The sequence below is a fragment of the Panthera pardus genome, unplaced genomic scaffold (genome assembly GCF_024362965.1).
Source record: "Panthera pardus isolate Hobbes unplaced genomic scaffold, ASM2436296v1 HiC_scaffold_8, whole genome shotgun sequence".
NCBI lineage: Eukaryota > Metazoa > Chordata > Mammalia > Carnivora > Felidae > Panthera > Panthera pardus.
In genome coordinates, this window is record NW_026527013.1 from 51,344,525 (window position 1) to 51,367,872 (window position 23,348).

Here is a 23,348-nt window from a genome sequence, read left to right on the forward strand (position 1 = left end):
ACGTAGGGCATTTGGGAGGTGCTTAGGTCATGAATGTAACTAGGGTTCCTATAAAAGAGATTCACATCCCACCCCCCAGAGATCCCTTACCCCTTCTACCAGGTGAATATACACCAAAAAAGTACCTTCTACCAATCAGGAAGTGGGTCCTCACCAGCCACACCAAATCTGCTGGCATCATGATCTTGGACTTCCAGCCTCTAGAATGGTAATAAATAAATTTCAGTTGTTTATAAACTACCCAGTCTGTGGTATTTTGTTAAAACAGCTGAAAAGGACTAAGACAAGTGTCAACCTTGTAACTATTCTGGAGCCATAGGCAAAGAGATAATTGGTCTATTGAGCTTGCTAAGCCAGTAGAAGATAAGCTTGGAGCTGATGCTGTCCACCTAGACTGTCTTTAGGGAAAGCATGCCTGAGAATAAAGCCAACAGCACAGAAAGTAGGGCCAAAATCAGAGGCAGACCAGAAGAGAAAGAAAATTTACCCTGAGAACATACTCTGGGGCCCTGCATCCAATCACTACATATTCATCCCCATGAATTTCTCAGGTGAACTGATAAATTCCCATTTTTGGTTAAATGTCACTTTCTCAAAGAGTCCTTGCTAATTCACTGTGCCCCCAGCCATAGCAGGATAGGGACAGCCATTCTGAAGTGCCCTATCTGATTTCTTGACCCATAGATATTATGAGAGATCATAAATGATATTGACTATTTTTAAGCCACAATGTTTTGAGATTGTTACACAGCAATAGATAACTAATACAAAGTCCAAGAACAAAACAGCAAATGGTTATTAGCTCAAGGGCTAACTAACTCCAATCAACAGACAGTGGTCTAGAGAAAGTTGCATCAGCGCTGAGCAAGAAAGAGGTGAAATTAAATTAGTGGTGTCTGTCATGAAATGGGAAGTGATAGCGACTGTGTTTTTTATTTGCCAACCCTGGTCTAAGACAATTGATTATAGACCCTGATAACAATGTCCAAAGAGGGAAAGGAAGAAAAAGACAGGTACAGGGGGTAGCAAAAGAAGCACTTGACTTTAAGACACAAAGATTCCAATCTCAGCTACTTACCAGCCATGGGAGCTAGGGGAGGTTGTGAGCTTCTTTGGGGCTCAGTTTCCTCGCCTGCAAAATCATGAGAGGGTTAAATTAAATGAGATTGTAACACAGATGTCTGGCGGTAGGTCCTCAATAAGTGAGAGTGTGGTGGGAGTCCTGGCTGAGCCTAAGCAAACTTTGGGTGTGTGGAATGGATGTGAGGTTCATTTGACTTTCAAAAACAGCAACAAGTCACAGCATTCAAGGCCTTCCTAAAGCTCTTCTCCCCAAAGTGCATCCTATGAAATGCATTCCGTCAAATACTAGTCATGTTGGATCTTAATAGGTATTACACAAATGAAGAGAGTTTGCTTACATATATTTATCAAATGACCCAGAAATCCCATTCCTGGTATTCACCTTAGAGACGTGAAAATTTATGCTTACACAAAAACCTGTACATGAATGTTTATGGCAGATCTATTCATAATTACCAAAAGACAGGAAACAACCCAGATATATTTCAACAGTATAAATAAACATCCATACCATGGAATATTATTCAACAACAAAGACCTAAACACACACACACACATACAGACCTAATAATTGATATATGAAACAACATGGGTGAGTCTCAAAAGGCATTACCTGAATAAAAAAAGCCAGTCTCAAAGGCTACATAGTATATAATTCCATCTATATGACATTCTTATAAAATAGAAATGTCAAAAAGAAAACTATATTGGTAGAGAAAAGTCAGTGGTTGCCAGGGGTTAGAGAAGTAGGGGATGTGATTATAAAAGGGTAACACAAGGGAGTTTGGGGGTGTAATAACACTATTCTCTGAATGTGGTCATGGTTACACAAATCCACATATGTGTAAAATTTCAAAGAAGTATACACCAAAAAAAATGTTAATTTTACTGTATATTATTTTTCAAAATGAAATTAAAGGAAAAATACATGTAAATGTGGAAATCTGGGGACAGAAAACAGGATGCTTTACAATAGGAGTTCTCAGAGCCTTTAACATGCTTTACTCACATATTTAATAGGTATTAATTAACTGTATATTTATTAAATCACAAATGAGTATCTAATGGGGATGCCCGGCTGGCTCAGTTGGTGCATCATGTGACTCTTGATCTCAGGGTTGTGAAGTTTGGGCCCAACATTGGGTGTAGAGATTACTAAAAAATAAAAAATAAATCTTTTAAAAGAATGAGCATCTATGATGCTCAAAAACTAGAAGAGAAAATATGTAGCATTTCCCTATTTGACCACAGAATTTTTTTTCTCACAGCATCTGAGGATTCTGGTGTTTCCTGGATTCACTCTGGGAAATTCACATTTGGTAACAGGTATGAGCTCTTGCCTTGATATCTGGGATCCAGAGAAGACTAAAATGATAGGTTGTGAGTCAGGTACTATTTAACACCGAGTAACGGAGGGGCGCCTGGTTGGCTATATTAGTGGAATATGCAACTTTTTAAATCAGTTTTTATTTATTTATCTTGAGAGACAGAACGCGTGAGCACATGGCAGAGGGCCAGAGAGAAAGGGAGAGAGAGAGAATCCCAAGCACGTGGGGCTCAAACTGACGAACTGTAAGATCATGACCTGAACTGAAATCAAGAGTCAGATGCTTAAATGACGGAGACACCCAGGCACCCCTTGCATACAACTCTTGATCTTGAGGTTGTGAGTTCAAGCCCTACACTGGGTGTAGAGATTACTTTAAAAATAAAATCTTAAAAAAAAAAAAAAAAAAAAAAACACTGGGTAATTGAGACTGCCCTATACAAATGCCAGGGTGAGGAGGTTACGAGTAATAAAAAGTAATAAATACCCGGGGCGCCTGGGTGGCGCAGTCGGTTAAGCGTCCGACTTCGGCCAGGTCGCGATCTTGCGGTCCGTGAGTTCCAGCCCCACGTCAGGCTCTGGGCTGATGGCTCGGAGCCTGGAGCCTGTTTCTGATTCTGTGTCTCCCTCTCTCTCTGCCCCTCCCCCGTTCATGCTCTGTCTCTCTCTGTCCCAAAAATAAATTAAAAAAACGTTGGAAAAATAAAAAAAATAAAAAATAAATTTAAAAAAAGTAATAAATACTCTTCTGGTTTTTAAAACTTTTATGTATACATCTAAAAATACACACCAATATTTCTCTGTGTGTATGTGTGTGTGTCTCTCTCTGTTTCTCTACCACTCATTCATATGTGCGTGTGCACTGAAAAAAAAGTCTAGAATCTAAAGGAATTCACCAAAAGACTGTTAGTGGCTAAATCTGTGGTAAAATATTGGGTAATCTGAAATATATTTTCTCTTCTTGCTTTTCTATTTTTCATGATTTTTCATGCTAGAAATGTGAATTACTTGTAAAACAAACAAACAAAAATAGCTAAGGATTTTTTAAAAAGAAAATTTAAAAGTAAAATTAGCTACAATTTATTTGAGCACCTACCATGTGCTGGGAACTATACAAAGCACTTTCTATACATTATCTCTCATTTAGTCCTCACAATTTTTGTGAGAGGCATTACTACTATTCCCATTTTAAAGATGAAGAAATGAGACTCAAAGCAATTTGCCCAATTACTATGATGTGGATTGAATTTGGAATACAATTATAGAGGCGTACACATACACACCAGCTGTTTTCATATGCACTACACTTTTTTTTTTTTAATGTTTATTTTTGAGAGAGAGAGAAAGACAGAGCATGAGCAAGGGAGGGGCAGAGAGAGAGGGAGACACAGAATCTGAAGCAGGTTCCAGGCTGTGAACTGTCAGCACAGAGCCCGACACAGGGCTCAAACTCACAAGCCTTGAGATCATGACCTGAGCCAAAGTTGGAAGCCCAACCAACTGAGCCACCCAGGTGCCCCATCATACGCACTACACTTTAGAGAGAGCTGGCTAGGTTGTCTGAGACTCAAAACCCAGATACGACCACCCTTTCCAACCCCAAATATCCCATAAATTCTCTCCTAGATAACTAGCCATGTGGTAGAGTAAAAAACTTGGCCACAATATTTTGAGGCTCCTCAAAATATTGCAAGAGGAGAGGTAGATTCCCCATTCCTCAAAATTGAGCTGATCTTGAGACTTGCAAATTTGTATCTGTATTTGTAATTCAGAATTTCTGAATTCTGAATTGACAGAATATGGTAGAAGTGATGCTGTGTAAGTTCCAAAGGTGTTGCAGCTTCCACCTTCATACTCTTGGAACGCCAAGACCACCGTGGTATGAAGCCAAAAATGAAATACCACACAGATAATGAGGCCCAGCCATTCCTGCTATTCCAAATGAGCCCATCCCCCAGCTAACCTTACAAATGAATATAGCCATATAAGTGAGCCCAGGCAAACCAACAGCAGAAAATAGTTCAGAGTAATATATTATTGTTGGTTTAAACCATTAAGTTGTGGGGTGATTTGTTATGCAGCAATAGCTAACTGATACAACTTGAATTGCTCTCTCTCAAGTTGTTGAGGAGCCTGTGCTGGGTCACTACTACAGAAAAATACTAATCTAACACAGTGTGGTAAAAGCCCTTTTAGTGAGGTTCTCTTGCACCTCTTTTCCTAATACAGAGATCAAGCCCACACTCCATGCCCAAGAAGTGACTACAGACAGGTCTCAGACTCCCTTTCATATAGACCAAAGGTTTATTCTTCTCAAAACAGAACTATACAACTGAACAGATACTGGTAAGAAAGTGAGGAAGATTACATAATAAAGAATATCAAAAGAGCTCCTTTTGAAAAACAACAGACTATAATCATAGAAGCATACATGCCCACAGCCAGCTACTCATATGCACTCTACTTTAGAGACAGCTGGCTCCATCACATAGGAAAAATGTGTGCTGAAATCAATTAATTTTGTTTCCTTTGCTTTTATAGCACATTAGATTTTCCTTCCAAGATTTAGTGAGTAATGAAACATATTAACTGTAGCAGGCTGAGTTTCAATTAAAGACAGAAGGCAAGGGTCATTTACCTACAACTAAATGCTTCTTCAATAATAACAGGCTCATGAGCAAAAGGAACTTGCTGCAAAGAGAATATGACAAATTGTTACTACAACCATCATTTTCAGACACAAATGGCTCTAGACCAGAAGACCATACTAGCTCAAAACATGATATGGAACCCACTGCTAACACCAAGGAATATTCCTTGCACGTTGGGTAACTCCCTGTCAAAATCGGCAACCATGATGATACGGAAAAAAATACCCTAGCTTCTTGAAGGTTATCCTCTCTCTTGACAGGATGACTCGGCATATTTTCATTTTACAAAATACTGGAATGTTGTCGCAGATTAATTGAACTCTTAAAATAACATCATAGTCTACATTTTAAAAGCAACATCACCAACAAAATAGTGCAGCGCTGTTCGGGGCTTGAGGATGACAATTCTTTTCAGAAGAGAGGGTCTCACAGGGAAAAGAACACAGATGGTATCTTGTAGCTCCCTCACAGCGGGTCACTTTACATTCCTTACTCTCTTTTAAATGCTATTGACAGAACGCCCTCTCAGTCTTTCCTTCCTCTTCGTTTCTCATATTTCTTGGCCGTCCTTTTGATTTCAATCACTTGGCCGCTTCTAATTCTCCCTTTCCTTGAACCTTAGTCTTCTCTTTTCTGCCTTACCTGATACACAAAGAGTAAGACTGCTCCTCATATGACAGCCCCGCATTTCTCCACTGTTAGCACAAAGAAAGAATTCTCTCTCAGACAGGGTCTGGTTACCCTGCAATTTTCTGTGTCCTTCTTTTCTCAAAGATACAAGTCAGTCAGTCTCTGTGTATGTCTTCTGTCTCGGTCTCTCTCTCCAGGCATCCAATCTGTGATAAAAGAGCGAGACTATGTTTGGTTAATGTTCTGACAAGTGAAAGTAGGACTTAATCATAAGCAAATTTTAAATAGCTCTTTCAAACATTTCCTTACAGTGGTACTGATGTGGTTTGAAGTGTTGGGGTTTGGAGCTGGGGGCCAAGAAAGAATTCTTGAGATATCTTCAGTGCAAAAGGTGATTTTATTAAAGCACGGGGGCAGGACCTGTGGGCAGAAAGAGCTGCACTGGGGTTGTGAAGAGTGACTCTTCAGGTTGGGAGGGGGTTAAGGATAGCATAAGTCTCTAGGGTACTTTGGAAACAAGGTTTCCTTCCAGGACCTTGAAGGGCTAGCTGCTGTTAGGAAAAGGTCATTTATTTGTGTTCAGTAAAAGCTCAGTCATGAGACCCTTCAGATGTGTATCAGTGGGCCATATGCTTGGAGTATCAGTGCCAACATATATCTTGGGGGTAGAGATAAAGGAAGTTTCCAAAGGAATTTTTATATGTTAAAGTACGTACAGGATCCTGGGGAGCTGGGATAACATTAAGGTAAGATTCCCTTTTTGCCTTCAGCAAAGTGTCATCACGGAGGCAGCTGAGCTCCTAGAGAAATATCACTGCCTGTTTCAAGGACTTGTCAATGGGCTGTAGGCAGTAAGGGAATTTAATTTTTCATTTGCCTTTGTTTCCCACATCAGTAACCAGACATAGCTTCTAACACAGAAGTGGAATTAAATTCAAGTCAACACTTACTTAGTGTCTACCACTTGCCACACCTCATGCTGGGCATAGAGATCTAAGTAAGGCTTAGGGTCCGCCATCAAGGAGAAAACTTATAAAGAAAAATTATAAAGAAAAGCAAAGAATAACAGTCAACTACTTGATGGAAAGCCTAACAAATATCACCTAAGTATCACCAATTGGAAAGAAGTTCTTAGTAGAGTGAGGTTCTGTTTTATTTTATGAATATAATTTATTGTCAAATTGGCTTACATACAACACCCAGTGCTCATCCCAACAAGTGCCCTCCTCAATGCCCATCACCCATTTTTCCTCTCCCCCATCACCCCATCCACCCTTAGTTTGTTCTCTGTATTTAATAGTCTCTCGTGGTTTGCCTCCCTCCCTCTGTGTATCTATTTTCTTTCCCCTTCCCTTCCCCCATGGTCTTCTGTCCACTTTCTCAAGATCCACATATGAGTGAAAACATATGATATCTGTCCTTCTGTTTTCTTTATTTAAAAAAAATATATTTATTTATTTTGAGAGACAGAGCATGCGCATGGGCGGGCACACACATGTGTATGGAGGTGAGGGACAGAGACAGAAGGAGGGAGAGAATCCCCAGAAGGCTCTGTGCTAACAACTAGCTCAATATGAGATCATGAGAACATGTCCTGAGCTGAAATCAAGAGCCAGACACTTAACTGACTGAGTCACCCAAGCACCCCTCTGTTTCTTTATTTTTAATATGGGTAAATGATATAACAAAACTTGCTTTTGCAGGATGATTATTATAGGAGTCAAACTAGATGTATGAGTGTATGACTATGACTAGAATGTATCTTGCAACTCTGCAATTCAATTTCATTTCCATTTGATCATCACTGATTCAGCATCCACTTTGGTCCAGGTCCTGTGGAAATAAAAAGGAAATCTATAACCCCTAAAATGAAAGCACCCAGCATCTGAGGGAGTAGAGGGATACATCAAAAATATAATAAAGGGGGTGCCTGGCTAGCTCAGTCAGTAGAGCATGCTACTCTTGATCTCAGGGTTGTGAGTTCAAGCCCCATGGTGGGCGTGAAGCCCACTTAAAGAAAAAAAAAATCTGAACATCTAAGGGTGCCTAGATGGCTCAGTTGGTACAGCATGCAATTCTTGATCTTGGAGCTGTGAGTTTGAACCCTACATTGGATGTAGAGATTACTTGAAAATAAAAACATTTTTAATAAAAATAAAAACTTATTAAATATATAATACAGTATAATTATGTGCTGTAATAGAGATACAGAAAATGTACCAGATCTTAGAAGACAGATGAAATTCTCCAGGTGGCAGTCTGGTGAGTAGGGAAAGACAGAAGAGGATATCAAAGGATGTTATAGAAGGGGGAGTATATAATAACAAGTAGCTCTCATTAAGGCCCTTCTATGTAGTGGTCACTATATTAAGGCCCTTCACAGTCAGTATTCTCAATAAATAAAGACTAGGGCTGCTTTGGTGGCTCAGTCAGTCAAGCATCTGACTTCAGCTCAGGTCATGATCTCATGGTCCATGGGTTAGAGCCCCACATCAGGCTCTGTGCTGATAGCTCAGAGCCTGGAGCCTGCTTCAGATTCTGTGTCTCCTTCTCTCTCTGCCCCTCCCCCACTCATTCTCTCTCTCTCTCTCTCTCTCTCTCTCTCTCTCTGTCTGTCTCTCCCTGGAGCCTGCTTCAGATTCTGTGTCTCCTTCTCTCTCTGCCCCTCCCCCACTCATTCTCTCTCTCTCTCTCTCTCTCTCTCTCTCTCTCTCTCTCTGTCTGTCTCTCCCTGGAGCCTGCTTCAGATTCTGTGTCTCCTTCTCTCTCTGCCCCTCCCCCACTCATTCTCTCTCTCTCTCTCTCTCTCTCTCTCTCTCTCTCTCTCTCTCTCTCTCTCTTTCTCTCCCCCCTTCCCCCCCTCCCCCCCAAAAAATAAACATTTAAAAAATTAATAAATAAAGACTAGCTAGAGGGCTCCCCTTCTTGAAAACATCATACCCTGTTACCTTACACAGTTTGGTTTTAGTGGCTGTCAAGTCTATTGGCCTTGAGAGACTAACAGCTGATTGCCCAGGAGGGGAGGGGGCAAGCACTGAAACAGAAGCGCAAAGTAATGGATTCTCACCCTGTTGTTCCTATGTCGCTCTAGGGATATCCTTTAGCTTGCTAGTCCTCAGTTTCCTCATCAGCAAAATGGATTTATTACCAGCTGACCTTGTGAGGTTGTTGGGATAATGGATGTGGAAAAGGTTTTCAAGTCTATCTTAGTGCTCTGTAGGGAAAGGCCCAGGCTGGAAACTCACTTGCCTACAGGGGCCTGGAAGGTAACCTAATTGAGTGAAGCAGGCCTGTGGGAATTCTGCCAATTGTTGTATCAGTTAGCTATTGCTATGTAACAAATCATCCTACAACTTAGTGGCTTAAGCCAACAATAGTATATTACTTTTCACTATTTTATGGCTTTGCTCTGTAGTTTTTCTGCTTCTATTTTGCCTGGGCTCACTCATATGGTATATTCATTTGTAAGGCTGGCTGGGGGCTGGGTTAATTTGGAGAGCAAAGCAGCTACTCCTTGTTGATTAAAGTTGAATGCACATACAAAATTGGGCCCCTTGCTGCCAACCTATTGTTCTTAAAATTTTTAAATATTTGTGTGTGTGTGTGTATGTGTGTGTGTGTGTGTGTGTGTGTGTAAATCCCTGATTTTTAAGTATGAACTATTTTCATTAACAGAAAACATTGTGTGACCCTACAAAACCCATCTATGGACTGGATTTAGGGTTTGGGCCACCAATTGGTAACCTCCATGTTAAGTAGTATTTTTAGCCAGCCTTTACTTTTGTGTGCAATCTCTTAGGTTTTCCTCAGGCACAAGTGGCCATATTAGGCCCACTTGGGCTCCCTCTCCTCGTCCTTTTGGCCAATGGTTCTCAAGATGTGGTCCACAGATCAAGAGAGTCAGCATCACCAGCATCATTAGACATGCAGATTCTTGGAGCGCTTGGGTAGCTCAGTTGGTTAAGTGTTCGTCTTCGGCTCAGTTCATGACCTCACGGTTTGTGGGTTCAAGCCCTGTGTCGGGCTCTGCACTCACAACTTGGAGCCTGGAACCTACTTCAGATTCTGTGTCTCCCTGGGGAGCCTGGGTGGCTCAGTCGGTTGAGCGTCTGACTTCGGCTCAGGTCATGATCTCGCGGTCTGTGAGTTCGAGCCCCGCGTCGGGCTCTGTGCTGACAGCTCAGAGCCTGGAGCCTGCTTTGGATTCTGTGTCTCCTTCTCTCTCTGCCTCTCCCCTGCTTTCACTGTCACTCTCTCTCAAAAATAAATAAACATTAAAAAAAAAAAAGAAACGTTAACAGCAAAAGCTTACTTACATAAACAAATTAAAAAAAAAAAAAAAAAGATTCTGTGTCTCCCTCTCTCTGCCCCTCCCTTGCTCACTCACTCTCTCTCTCAAAAATAAGTAAATATTAAAAAAAAAATTTTTTTAAGAAATGAAAATTCTTGCCCCCACCACACCTATTGATTCAGACACTCTAGGAGTAGGGACTCTAGGTGAATCTCATGCTTGCCAGAGAGAACCACTGCTCTCCATACCTGAGAGGAAAACGGGTGGGAGGGATATTCAAACTGACTTTCAGAACTAGAGAAATTCTGTTCCTTGAGCACCACCAGGTAAGCCACAGGCTCCCATTTTTAATAAGATGAGATCACCACAAGCCAGACTGTATGGCACATACCAAAAGGGCCATGGACTCAGTACCTTCTGATCAAGACTTCACACTAGTTCTCAGTCCTTGCTATGCACTGGAATCAAATGGAGAACTTTACAAAATACTGATGCCTGGGTTTCCCCCGCCCTGAGAATCTGATGTACATGGTCTAAGGTTGCAGCCTGGCCCTCAAGAATCTTAACTGCTCTGCAAGTGACTCTAATTTTCAATCATGAGAATTAACTTGGATCTTGAAACAAGAGAAAAAAGAAATCGGTAACTGTAGATGTCTCTGGGGGAAAGCACTAAGGAATTAGAAGACTGAAAAAGAGTCTCACTTTTTTAATCTATTCTTACAATGGGAACTTCCTCTAGGTTTTTCTTCCTTGAATTTCTAGTGGATTAGCATTCTAGCCACTTCCCACAGAGCACAGTGCTTAGCAATGAATGCAAGTCAATGCTGTGCACGACTTGTCTTTGGGAAATTTATTTTCTTAAAAGAAAATGTTAGAAAGAAAGGGAAGAAAGGAGGGGGAGAGAGAAAGAGAGAGAAATGGGTAGAATGTGAACAAACAGGAAAAGGAAGAGCCATAGATAAGCAAAAGAAACAGTTTGGACAAAGTTTGGAGGTGAATTCTGCAAAGAGCGTGTAGAAATAATGAGACCAGCCTACCTAGAGCAGAGGTACGTGCTGGGAAAGAGATAAATAGGTATTACAGGAGTCTGATCTTAAACTGCCTTGGAGAAAAAGATGGGAGTGTATTAGGGTTCTCCAGAGAATTAGAACAAATAGTGTGTGTGTGTGTGTGTGTGTGTGCGTGCGTGCGTGCGTGTGTGTGTGGAGATATACAGAATTGGCTCATGTGATTTGGAAGCTGAGAATTCCCAAGATCTGCAGGATAAGTTAGAACCTGGAAACCCAGGAGAATTGACAGTGTAGTTCCTGTCTGAAGGCTGGCAGGCTTCAGACCCAAGAAAAACTAATATTCCAGTTTGAGTCTGAAGAGGGGAAAAAGTTGTCCCAGTTTGAAGGCAGTTCAGGCAGGAGAAATTCTCTCTTACTCATAGAAGGATGTGAATTTTTGGTCTATTTAGACCTTCAACTGATTGAATGATGCCCATCCGCATTAAGGAGGGTAATCTGCTTTACTCAATCTATGGACTTAAATGTTAAACTCATCTAAAAACACCCTCACAGGGGTGCCTGGGTGGCTCAGTCCATTAAGCATCCGACTCTTGATTTCAGCTCAAGTCATGATCTCACGGTTCGTGAGTTTGAGCCCTGCATGGAGCTCTGTGCTGACAGTGCAGAGCCTGCTTGGGACTCTCTCTCTCTCCCTCTCTCTCTGCCCCTCCCCTCCTTGCTCTCTCAAAATAAATAAATAAACTTAAAAAAAAATAGGGGTGCCTGGGTGGCTCAGTCGGATAAGTGCCCAACTTTGGCTCAGGTCATGATCTCATGGCTCGTGAGTTCGAACCCTGAGTCAGGCTCTGTGCTGACAGCTCAGAGCCTGGAGCCTGCTTCACATTCTGTGTCTCCCTCTCTCTCTGCCCCCCACCCCCCACCCCCCCCCGCTTGCACTCTGACTCTGTCTCTCTCTCAAGAATAAACATTTAAAAAAATGAAAATAAAAAAATAAAAATAAAAACAACCTCAAAGAAACATAGTTAATGGATGGTGTACCAAATATCTGGGCATCTTGTGAAATTTAATAAAGGGAAATCTCACTAGAATGGAATAGAAGGCCAGCAGGGGGAGCTCTCATGCCCTACCACTCCTCATCAGTTGCAGATACCAACAGGGAGAGGGACCTTGCAGATGGACACTACTTTACCATCCCAGAAGGGGGGAAAAAAGGGTTTCCTCCTCCTGCTGCCCCCCCCACAACAGCCCAGCCAATGAGAGACAGTCATAACTCAGAGCTCCCAACTTCCCGGATTTCCTGAACAAAAGAGGCTTTCTCTCCTTTGTTCAGCAGAACAAAGCCTATGACGTTGCTGTAGTTTGCTTGTCCCTGATTGCAATTCTCTGCTATTTATTTGTTGGTAAAATAATTGGCCGTTTGATTTTTAGGGTTAACAATTCCATGGCCCAGTCAAATTAACACATAAAATTAACCATCACAGGGAGTATGGATTTGAATCTGTGGACCAATGTTTCCAAAGTGTGGTGCATGAAGACCTAGACCAATGAAATACTCTGCCAAAAAAGGTTCTGTGAAAATATCAATCTCAGAAAACACTGTATACTAACACATATTGACATATGAAAGCTATGAGTTATCCTGCAGGAAAGAAATGGTTCATAACTTTGTCAACCTAGCATTTCCCTGACATTTGATCACAGAATCTGTTTTTTACTTAAAGCCTATTAATTTCTGATGGAATGAAATCTTCACAGAACAACTGGAAAAGCCAGTCCAAGCCATAAGAAGATAATATAGATTTGGAACCTGAAAAGGGACATGAAAACCGGATTTTAGTAAGATAAATTTGGCTATAGTATGCAGGGATATAAAAGGAAAGTGAGCCTGAAAGCAGAGAGAAGCTACTTCAGCAAGGAAGCTACTTTAGCATTCAAGATCTGAGGATAGATAGAGGCTTGCACTTGGGAAAGGGGGAGGGGGAGGAGGAAGGAAATTTATGGAAAAGTGTCAGCATATATGAATTATAAGAGTATTAGAAAACTCCAGTTTGGAGCTTAGTAAGTGAAAGAATAAAGAGCCACTGATGGAGAAAGCCAGAAGGAAAGACTGGTTCATGGGCACAAATGTGGTGTGTTCTGTTTTCAATATGTTAGGTTTAGCGTCATGGTAGACAGAGGTCTGTGGGAAATATCTAGCAGTTTTTGGAATGATGAGACTTGTGTGAGAGATATAAAAATTATAAATCAATTTGGAAAAAATTATAAATCAATTTGGAAATCATAAACACAGAGCTAGAACCTAAGCCACAAGAGTGGCTCTTACTCACTTCCCCATTTCCCTCAGCCAGGCCAACCCATTCTCTTTGTAAAGGGCTTCGTTTTGAACAGTATGCTTCCTAAACCAGTTTCAGGTCCTCCTAATAATAGCCTCACAAAGGAGCATTGAATTATATTCATTTCTGAGAACAGCTCTGGGCTCTACGGTGGTAACCAAGCACCATCAGCAGGTAGTTTAAGGAAATAAGCCCAGAGGAAGCTCTTTAGATGTGTAAGGAGGATTAGCTTTGGAAATTCACATTTAAGTAGCACAAGTCAACTGTGAACAGAAACATTCTGTCCTCCTTGCTACATGTCAATAGTACCCTCTACTACAAGGCCTCACTATTAAGAAATCCCAAAGCTCAATCCCAGGCACCAGTAGATTTTTTAAATTTTTTTAATGTTTATTTACTTTTGAGAGAGAGAGAGAAAGAAAGAAAGAGAGAGGGTGGGGGAAGGGCAAAGAGAGAAGGAATTACAGAATCTGAAGCAGGCTCCAGGCTCCGAGCTGTCAGCACACAGCCCGATATGGGGCTCGGATTTACAAACAACGAGATTATGACCTGACCCGAAGTCAGATGCTTAACCAACTGAGCCACCCAGGCACCCCAGGACACCAGTAGATTTTAAACAAATTTCATAAACTAAAACCACGCTTGTAATCTTCTGGTTGCTTGTACTCATGAAAATACATTTAAACATTATCAACCAATTCAGTAAGTGCTTACAACATGCCTACTGTGCACTTGGCCCTGAAATGACCCCATGGCCTTTACCCTTTTCCTTCACACTGGACTTCTGGAGTCCCATAGTTTCATATGTGTGAATCCCAACTGTAACCTCTACTGGTTATATGATTCTGAGCAAGTTACTTAAATGCCCAGGGCCTTGATTTTCTCATCTACAAAAAAATGGGATAAAAATAACTCATTCATTTATTTATGTGTTCATGTGTACATTCGTTCATCCAATAAATGCTTTTGAGTTCCTACCTTAGCTTTGACTATACTAAATGCTGGGACTGGCACAGTGGTAAAAGAAATAGGTGTAGGAGAGGAAAATATTTTTCTTGACTCTTTTATGTTACCTGGCTGGGTCTGAAAATTAAACTGACAAAAATGTATTAATGGGGAAAAAAAGGCATACAAATTTATGTAATATAAGTTTTACATGACACAGGAGCCTCCATAAGGAAATGCAGATGCAGTGGAACAGAACTGAGTGTTTACGTTAGGTCTGATGAAGAGTGGACAGAGGTGGAAGAATATGATATATTCAAGAGTGTGAGAAGAAAGGGAGACGATTCATTTAAGTTCCAAATAAAAGCTGTGTTGTCTAATTAACAATAGGTTTACAACCTATTGGAAAATGTATGAAACCCCCCCACCCCCCCAAATGGATTCCCAAAGCCTTAGACGCTTCACTTCACTGGCTTTACAATGAGCATGCACCCAAGAACTTTAGTCTCTATGCAACCTCAAGGAATGTACATTTGTTCCAATCAGACTACTTTTTTACCTTACATGGGCATAGGTGACTTCCAGGTAAGACTGTAACCTCTGTAAGTATCAGCCAGTGAGGAACCAGGGGAGTGACTTGCGTGCTAGCAGATAAATTGTCTAATGTAAGTGACCCAAGTGTGCCTGTCCATCACACACTGCTCTTGCAAGAATGTTCTTGCAAGAATGTTGATTAAAGCCTGGCTTCACTGTGCTCGGAGTCTCTGTGTCACTCCTTTGATTGCGTCAGTGGGCTTATTTCTCACAAGAAACTTAGAAATGCTTGCTGGTTAGCATTCTTCTCAGGCCCCTTTTGTCTTTAGAGATAAGGATGCTCCTTTCCTCCCAGAATAGGGAGGGTACCTCTCACACAAAGATTTTATGACTTATTTTAGAGAAGAAGGGTAGGCAGAAGGTCAGCGTGACCTTCCTCCTTCTGCTGTGTTCTGAAACTCCTTCATTTTAAAATATTCAATATGCCAGGGATGCCTGGCTGGCTCAGTGGGAGGAGCATGTGACTCTTGATCTCAGGGTCATGGGTTTGAGCCCCACATTGGGTATAGCAATTACTAAAAAATAAATTTAAAGACACACATTTAAAAAAATAATTTAGGGGCACCTGGGTGGCTCAGTCAGTTGAGCATCCGACTCTTCAGGTCATGATCTCACAGTTTGTGGGATTGAGCCCATGTCGGGCTCTGCACTGATAGCATGGGACCTGCTTGGGATTCTCTATCCCCTCCCTCTCTGCCTCTCTCTCTCTTGCATGCACTTTCTCTGTCTTTCTCTCTCTCTCTTTCTCTGCCTCTCAAAATAAATAAATACACCTTAAAAAAATAATAATTTAACAAATAAAATACTGAATATACCAAAATGCCATATTTGGGGTGGCATGTCACAGGCATGGTCCCTGCAGCACTGGAGCCCAAACCTTACTGATTTTGAGGATAATCAAATGAAATCATATGTGGAAATTACAAGATACAGTGGTTCATACATAAAGGTAACTCAATAAATGCTAGTTTCCTTCTCAAGGGTACCAGGATACATCATCCCAAAATACACCTCTTTGGCATAAGGATTATTTTGAACTAAAGGCACTTGAGAACCAGCAGTGGCAGGAAAGGCTCTTTACCTCCAACTGCTTAAAAATAGAGTATAAATTTCCCCTTTTGTAACGGAAATTTACGTTTAGAAAGGAAACTTCCATTTGTAAAGTTATCTCTGTGCCAGGAAGAAAGACAACTTTTATCACCTGAGAGACTTTTATCTACATAACAAGACAACCCATCTTTATCTTATGCTTCCTCCCCTTGCTTTCCCAGAACTTGCCTCCCCACCCAGAAGCCCCCAAACCTCTTTTTGTTTGTCTAACCTAAGACGGTATATATAAGCCTCTATTACGTGGCTGCCTCCTTGAATCTCTGTTCTTTGTGAAACTCCCTTGTGTAACTGTGTAATTAAAACTGGTTTTTTGGGGACACCTGGGTGGCTCAGTCAGTTAAGCGTCTGACTTCGGCCCAGGTCATGATCTCACAGTTCGTGGGTTTGAGCCCCTCTTTGGGCTCTGTGCTGACAGCTTAGAGCCTGGAGCCTGCTTCGGATTCTGTGTCTCCCTCTCTCTCTGCCCCTCCCCAGCTCATGCTCTCACACTCTGTCTCTGTCAAAAATAAGTAAACTTAATTAAAAAAAAAAAAAACTGGTTTTTTGTTGTTGTTAATCTGTCTATGATCAGTTTGATTCCTGGGCCCGAACAGTGACCCTAGGGGAGAAAAAAGGGTTTTTCTCCCCTACACATCGTTCCTATGTGGATGGATATACATGGAATACAAACTTAAGTGCCTATGGTGGCCAATATAAATGTGTGCAGCAGTGGAGACTATGGAAATCTAAAGCTCTCCTGTCCCCACTAAAGGGCAGTGTTCCACTCTGCATTAACCAATGATTTTCAGGAGGGGATACAGGTCCAACATTCTAGATCTTCCTGTTAAAGAGGAATGGGAAACCTGGCTATGAAATATGCCTATTTTTAAATGTTGGCAACTGACTCCAAATCCTGGGTGGACCAAATAAAATATATCTGACCCAGGGGCTGCCCACATTTGCAACTTCCATTACAGCCTAACTCTGAGAAGGCAGAGCCCTCAGATAACTCTGAGTTCCAAGTACTCTCTGAGCATATTGTACAGGAAGACTAAGGGATCCTCCAGTCAAATCTTCACTCCAGCTTGGTCCCTATCAATCAGCACAACTCTCTTCACACTCCAGTGAAACAGGAACCTGGTGTGACAGGATCATTATCACCAGAGGAAAGGACAATCTCACCATGGGTCATCAGCTTGTATTACATAAATGAATTTAAGGGCTTGAAATGAGGAAACAATGAAAATGCACGCAATAGGGCAGTGAGGCACACGCAGTTCAGGAACCAAATTGTGCTGATCGGACTTAAAGGGCCAATCACAAATATGCCAGGAACATTTGGTCAGCACTTTCAGGTGACATTTTCCCAGTGTGATATTGCTTTCATGCTTCCTTCATCTCTGACTCATTCTCTCCGGTTCAATCTATTTTGTTTATAGATTTAATATCTGGCACTATTCCTCTAAAGAGCTCACGATTTCCCTCTGCCTTCTCTTCCCCCTCCTACTTCAGAGCAGGGCAGATGGAAAACCAAATAAGAAATGACAGACGTAAAAAGATATGGATATTTATATTGCTTTGGTTTGGGGGACCAAATGAAGCTAGCCCAACAGACACAAGTTTGAAGCTGCTTCATCCCTTCCAGAAGAGTCTAAGTGTTGAGTCCCAACATACACCTTGCTCTAGAAAACCCAAATATTAGAATTCTGTGCTAAAGACCAATACTCCCCCAGCCGGCAGTTAAAGTGTTTCTTTAATTCTGCCACTTACGGGTATCTGAGCATTCCATGAATCAGCAATGACCCTGATAGACCTCAGTCATCTAGAAGTCCATCACATGCTTTGGGCAGACCAACATCTAATAATCTTCTCACCTATTGGGAAGGTCTGGGGACAATGAAACTGGTACCCAGCCACATTCCTTGATGTGCCTGGGACATAAGAGGCTTATGTAAGAGACACTGAACACAGCCCACAATGTGATGGACAGGGAGTTCCTTAAAAAGGGATGGAATGTTAGAAACAACAATAGTGCCACTAAGAATAAATCACCATGAATGAAGGAGTCTGGCAGAGTGAACGTCTTAGCTCAGGTTGCCATAACAAAATACCACGACTAAAATAAATACCTTTTTAAAAAAATGTTTATTTCTTTATTTTGAGAGAGAAAGAGAAAGAATGTGAGTGGGGTAGTGGCAGAAACAGAAGGAGAGAGAGATTCCCAAGCAGGCTCCACACTATCAGCACAGAGCCCAACATGGGGCTGTATCTCACAAACCCTGAGATCATTACCTGAGCCGAAATCAAGAGTAGGGTGCTTAACTGACTAAGCCACCCAGGTGCTCCTAAAATAAGTATCTTGATTATATTTTGTGAGAATGGAAATGACTTTCGTGGGAATCTGAGCTTGGTGGTGCCCTATGTCTATGGTTACAAATAGCCTTTGAATCGCCAAATGGGAACCCTTCAGCACTTATGTTACCTGAACTCTGGCATCTGATATTGCTGACAACTCCTCCCTAAACTTGAAATTCTCTCCTCCCTAAACTTCCTTTTCCCTCCGAACCCCTCTGGCTACTGTGGGTATTCCATGGCCAAGCCTGGTGCAGGTGAGGAGGCACTGAGAAGAAAAGAACATACAAGGACATGCCTATGGCACAGCAAGGAATTGCCTGACATGGAAGTACCTAGACCCTTGAGGGTTGGCAGGCCCTTTCCCCAGCCTACAGAGCAAGGAGTGGCAGATCAGACTTGAGAGGGGCCGTGCTGATCCCTAAATTCTGGTCACAACTCCATGAAAGCAGAAGAAACCCCAGAGTCTCCTCACTCACTTTCAGTCTCATTTCCTTTGCCTGTTGCAATGCTTGCTTGCAGACTTGGTAGTAAACTGAAATGAAAGCAACCCTGAACTTGTGTAACTGGTCATTCTTGCCTAGTTTTTAATCTGGATTAGCCTATTATGGGCTGGCCTACCTCACCACTCCTCAGTCTTCTCAGTGAATTCCTCTCCTTCATCCTGCCCCGAACTGTGGAGGTTCCACAGGGATCCCTGCTCAGCCCTTTTCTCACTCTCCAGGCAAGCTTAACAACCACCCAGTATTAACAATCACATGTATACTGATGATCTCTAATTCTGCATCAACTGATCAGACATGAGCTTCTGACTCAGGTACCAGAGTTTAGTACACATTTCACAAACCCCTCAAATTCTGCAAGTCCAAAATTGAATTTATTCTCTCCCTCCACTATCTAGTCCTCCTCTTACACTCTCTTTCTTTGTCTGTCAACTAGATCCTCATTAACTTAGCTGAACAAGCCAGGAAACTAAATCAGAGTTGGTTCTGAGTTTCTTTAGATGCATGTGTAAAGGTACTAAAGGCGATGGATGAATCATGTTGGCTCTTTTAAAAGATCAATTTGGGGGCACCTGGGTGGCTCAGTCTTGGTTAAGCATCTGACTCTTGATCTTGGCTCAGGTCATCATCTCATGGTTTGTGAGATTCAGCCCTGCGTTGGGCTCTGCACTGACAATGTGGAGCCTGAACCCTGTAATAACCTCTCATCCAGTCATCCCCATTCATGTTCTTCTAACCAGTGCTGCCAAAAACATCTATTCTTTCAGGCATATTTAAATACCTTTATACCTTTTCTTCTTATTACAGAAGTACTACAGGTTTACTGTAGACATTTGAGAAAAGTCAGTAATAATACAAAAAGATCATCACTATTAACATTGTATTATATACACTTCCAGCCATTTTCTATGAATAGACCTACATCTTTAGGAGAAAAGGATTATATCATACACAGTTATATGCCCTACTTTTAAAAATTAGCGTTGTGAACAATTTCCTAATATAAAAGATAGTTTAAAATATACCATAGTAATTACCCTCATACATCCCTCTTTGCTCATATTCATAATTATTTCTTTAGGAGTGGAATTGCTGGGTGAATAGGTAATGCATACTTTTAAGACTTTGAACCTATTGCCAAATACTCCCTGGAAAAGTTTTATGCATTTATTATATTTCTGCCAGTAGAGTGATCATCTTAATGTAGAAATCAGATTCTTACTCAAAGATGTGGAAGAACTTCTAGGCTCAAGTGCAGTATACGAGGGAAGGCCCAGAAATAAGGCTGTCACAGGCATTTAAGCCAGCATGTTTCCAAGACTCCGTGGCCCCCATGGAGTCTTTCTGATGAACCATGAAAGGAGATCAAAGTATACAAGTTCTTTCCACAGCTCTTAGAGTAAATGCCATGCAAGGCCAGGGACTTTCATTTTTACATATGACTAAGTACCTAATAGCTTCCTTTGTTAATTATTAAAAGTGATTAAATTTTTATATTCACCAAAAGAAAAAAAACCTGCAAAAAACCATGTGGTACTGCCAATTGTTGAAAACTTTTGCTGCCACAGAAAAGCTGGCAATGATATAAATTTCCTGCTGTACATGTAACAACCTAGATTGCTGGGGATGCTTGTTGTTGGTGAGGAGGGCTTCTTAGTGTCTTGAGTTTCCAATATAGCCCTTCTTGTTTTGTTTATGATGCTTATTTATTTATTTTGAGAGAGAGAGAGAGAAAGAGAGAGCATGAGGAGGGGAGAAGCAGAGAGAGAGAAGGAGACAGAGGTTCCAAAGTGGGCTCCGCACTGACAGCAGAGAGCCCAATGAGGGGCTCGAACCCACGAACCCTGAGATCACAACCTGAGGCGAAGTCAGATGCCCAACCAACTGAGCCACCCAGGCGCCCCATAAATACAGCCCTTCTTGTATGTGTTATTTCACATTTCAAATGTTGTTTTTCTGTTTTTGATCGTTTTGTTCATGCATACACATTATGATGCTGCTGTTTTGGGTTGCCATTTTGCTCCTCTCTAATTCTTTATCATCAAATTCGTTTCCCACCAGAAGTGGAATGGATGGGTTAGGTGTATTGTGGGGTCTTGTGTGCCAATTAAGTTAGCATGTTTGAGAACTGATGGTCTGAATGCCTCAAAATCTCTCTACCCTAACTCTAGATTGGCTTACTAGGCTGGTTCACTAGTAAAGAGGCCTGGTAAGTTATTGTCTATATAATGATCAAATGTTTGAAGGAAGGAAAGAAAAACAGAGTAGTTGAAGGTAGTTTTGAGAGGTGACAGGAGGCTCGCAGACTCATCCATTCTCCTCCCAACTCTCAGTTTTCAAACATTAGCAGGGCTAAGAAGTCTGAGCTGCCTATTAGCATAGTTGAAACATAAACAAGGCTGTGTTAAGAACAGCATCAATACTGTTTTGTACTTGGCCCAAGCTACCCAGCCCACTGGACTGCACATCTGTGAAACTCCTGATTGGAATCTAAAAGACCAGCAGGAAAGATGAGAGAGCTCTTCCTACAAGAGTGACCATCCGAGGTAATGGAGACATCTGCATAATCAGTTCTGGTTACAGGCCCAAAGCTTTTTATTTTCCCATCTAGCCCTGGGAAGTCAGGGTTTTAATATGTATGGGATTTACCTTGACAAACAGCCTTTGAGAAGATATGGGAAATCTGATTTCCGCCAGTCCAGCTTGCACTTCAACAGGGATTCCGTAATGTTACGAGCCTGAGAAAGAATCGATACACTATGTGCTGGTTCATTTCCATTCCCCTGTGGGGAAAAAGGGAAAGAAAAAAAATAGCAAAACCAGTTCTATTTGATTCTCCTCACATTTCTATTGCCAAGAGCAGCACAGTTACTCACCATCAGGCACCAGAAACACCCACACGCTCAGAGACATGTACAGTCAGGTATTTGTTAGCCTACTACTTAATAAGCTTGCTCTTTTCCATAAGCTAGGCCCCTGGTTAAAATATTAACACCAAAATTAGGCTCACCTCAATAGCAGAATCTTATGTGTAATCCTAGGTCAGCTATGAATCACAAATTTTTCTATTTCACCCAAGACAAATTTCCAAAACCTTTTCTTGCACATCCTCTGAGTTAAGACATAACATCTATGAGGGTCTCAGGCCACAAGTAAGGGTTGCACAGAAGATGCAGTGACGGAAAAAGAAAGAAAAGAAAGGGACAAAGTAGAAAGAAAAGAGACGAAGACTAAAAGTAATAAAACATTTTTTAGTTTACTTTTAAGTTTATTTAAGTTTTAAGGGAGACAGAACACGAGGGGGGGGGGAGGCAGAACAAGAAAGAGAGAAAGAGAGAGAGACAGAGAGAGAGAGAGAGAGAGAGAGAGAGAAAGGGATCCCAAGCAGGCTCCACACTGCTAGCATGGAGCCCAACACGGGGCTCGAGCCTACAAACCATGAGATCATGACCTGGGTGGAAGTCAGATGCTTAACCAACTGAGCCAAAAGGCGCCCCAAAGTAATAAAACATTCTTAAAAATGAATGTGAATGATCACATTTATAACAGTACTGACCTGTCAAAGTTGTATTTATTGAGCATCATCGACTCTATGCCAGACACTGTTCTCAATGCTTTCACGTGAATTATTTAATTCATTCAAAACATAGTCATTGCACACCTTCTGTGTGCCAGGCATTGTTCTAAGTAAAGAATATTCTGTAGAGAGAAAAAGGATAAAAATCTCCTCCATATCAGAGCCTACATTTTGGTAGAGAATGTCTCATTTAATTGTCACAATAAGGAAAAGAGACAAGAAAGGGATGTTAAGAAGGCAAAGGACATGTACGGACAGAAAAAGAGGACTTTAGAGAAGGAGATATAAAGGAGATGAAAGTTAAAGAATCATTGTCAGGGCTCTGAGATGCCGGATTAAAGGGATAAGTCTCTGTTCATGCTATTCATGCCTCAAATCCTCCAACACAAAAGCTTTGGGAGGTTCCACCATAACCAATTTAGTGAATAGTCTGGATTGTAAATGTGTGAAAAAATATGCTTCTATATTATCTCAAATGTATATAGCAATTTGAAATGCTAACAGTCTTTCTGAGTAGATATCTAGCAATATTGTTTTAATAAAAAGATAAGACATATTTGTAATAAGCAGTGTTCATCTGCACATATACCTCTCATTTCTCCCAGCCTATAACAGAGAAAGGGGAGAAAAGTCAGTGATCTAAAAAAAAGATGGATCAGATATTTGTTTGAATCCCTCATCAGCACCAATTATAATACTAATAGATGTTATTTATTGAGGACTTTCTATTTGCTGCTGTGAGAAGTAAGAGAGAAGATGCATTTTCAGAAGTACCAAATAAAAGCTGTGCTGTCTAATTAACAATAGGTTTACAACCTATTGGAAACTGTACCAGCCACCCAGCCCCACCCCTGCCCCCACCCTTAGTGGGGGAGTCCCAAACCCTTAGACACTTCACTTCCTCGTTCTTCCCCTCTCTATTTCACGGGCTTATTTTTACGGGCTCTGCAATGAGCATGTGCC

At 41.4% G+C, this 23,348-nt stretch overlaps 1 long non-coding RNA gene across 3 annotated transcripts in view; it reads right to left on the reverse strand.

Moving 5' to 3' along the window:
* The window catches only part of LOC109254400 (uncharacterized), a 46,441-nt gene extending 23,628 nt beyond the window's left edge, over window positions 1-22,813 (reverse strand). For 2 of the 3 annotated variants that reach the window (XR_008420359.1, XR_008420360.1), the window contains exons 1-5: window positions 22,365-22,797; window positions 21,458-21,591; window positions 5,704-5,897; window positions 1,079-1,132; window positions 126-200 (exon numbers count right to left, since the gene is read on the reverse strand). This is a non-coding gene — a long non-coding RNA (uncharacterized LOC109254400). Of the gene's footprint in view, window positions 1-125; window positions 201-1,078; window positions 1,133-4,695; window positions 5,898-21,457; window positions 21,592-22,364 lie in introns of those variants that run through there. The other variant, XR_008420358.1, reaches the window with a different exon arrangement.
* Between the last annotated feature and the right edge of the window lie 535 nt (window positions 22,814-23,348).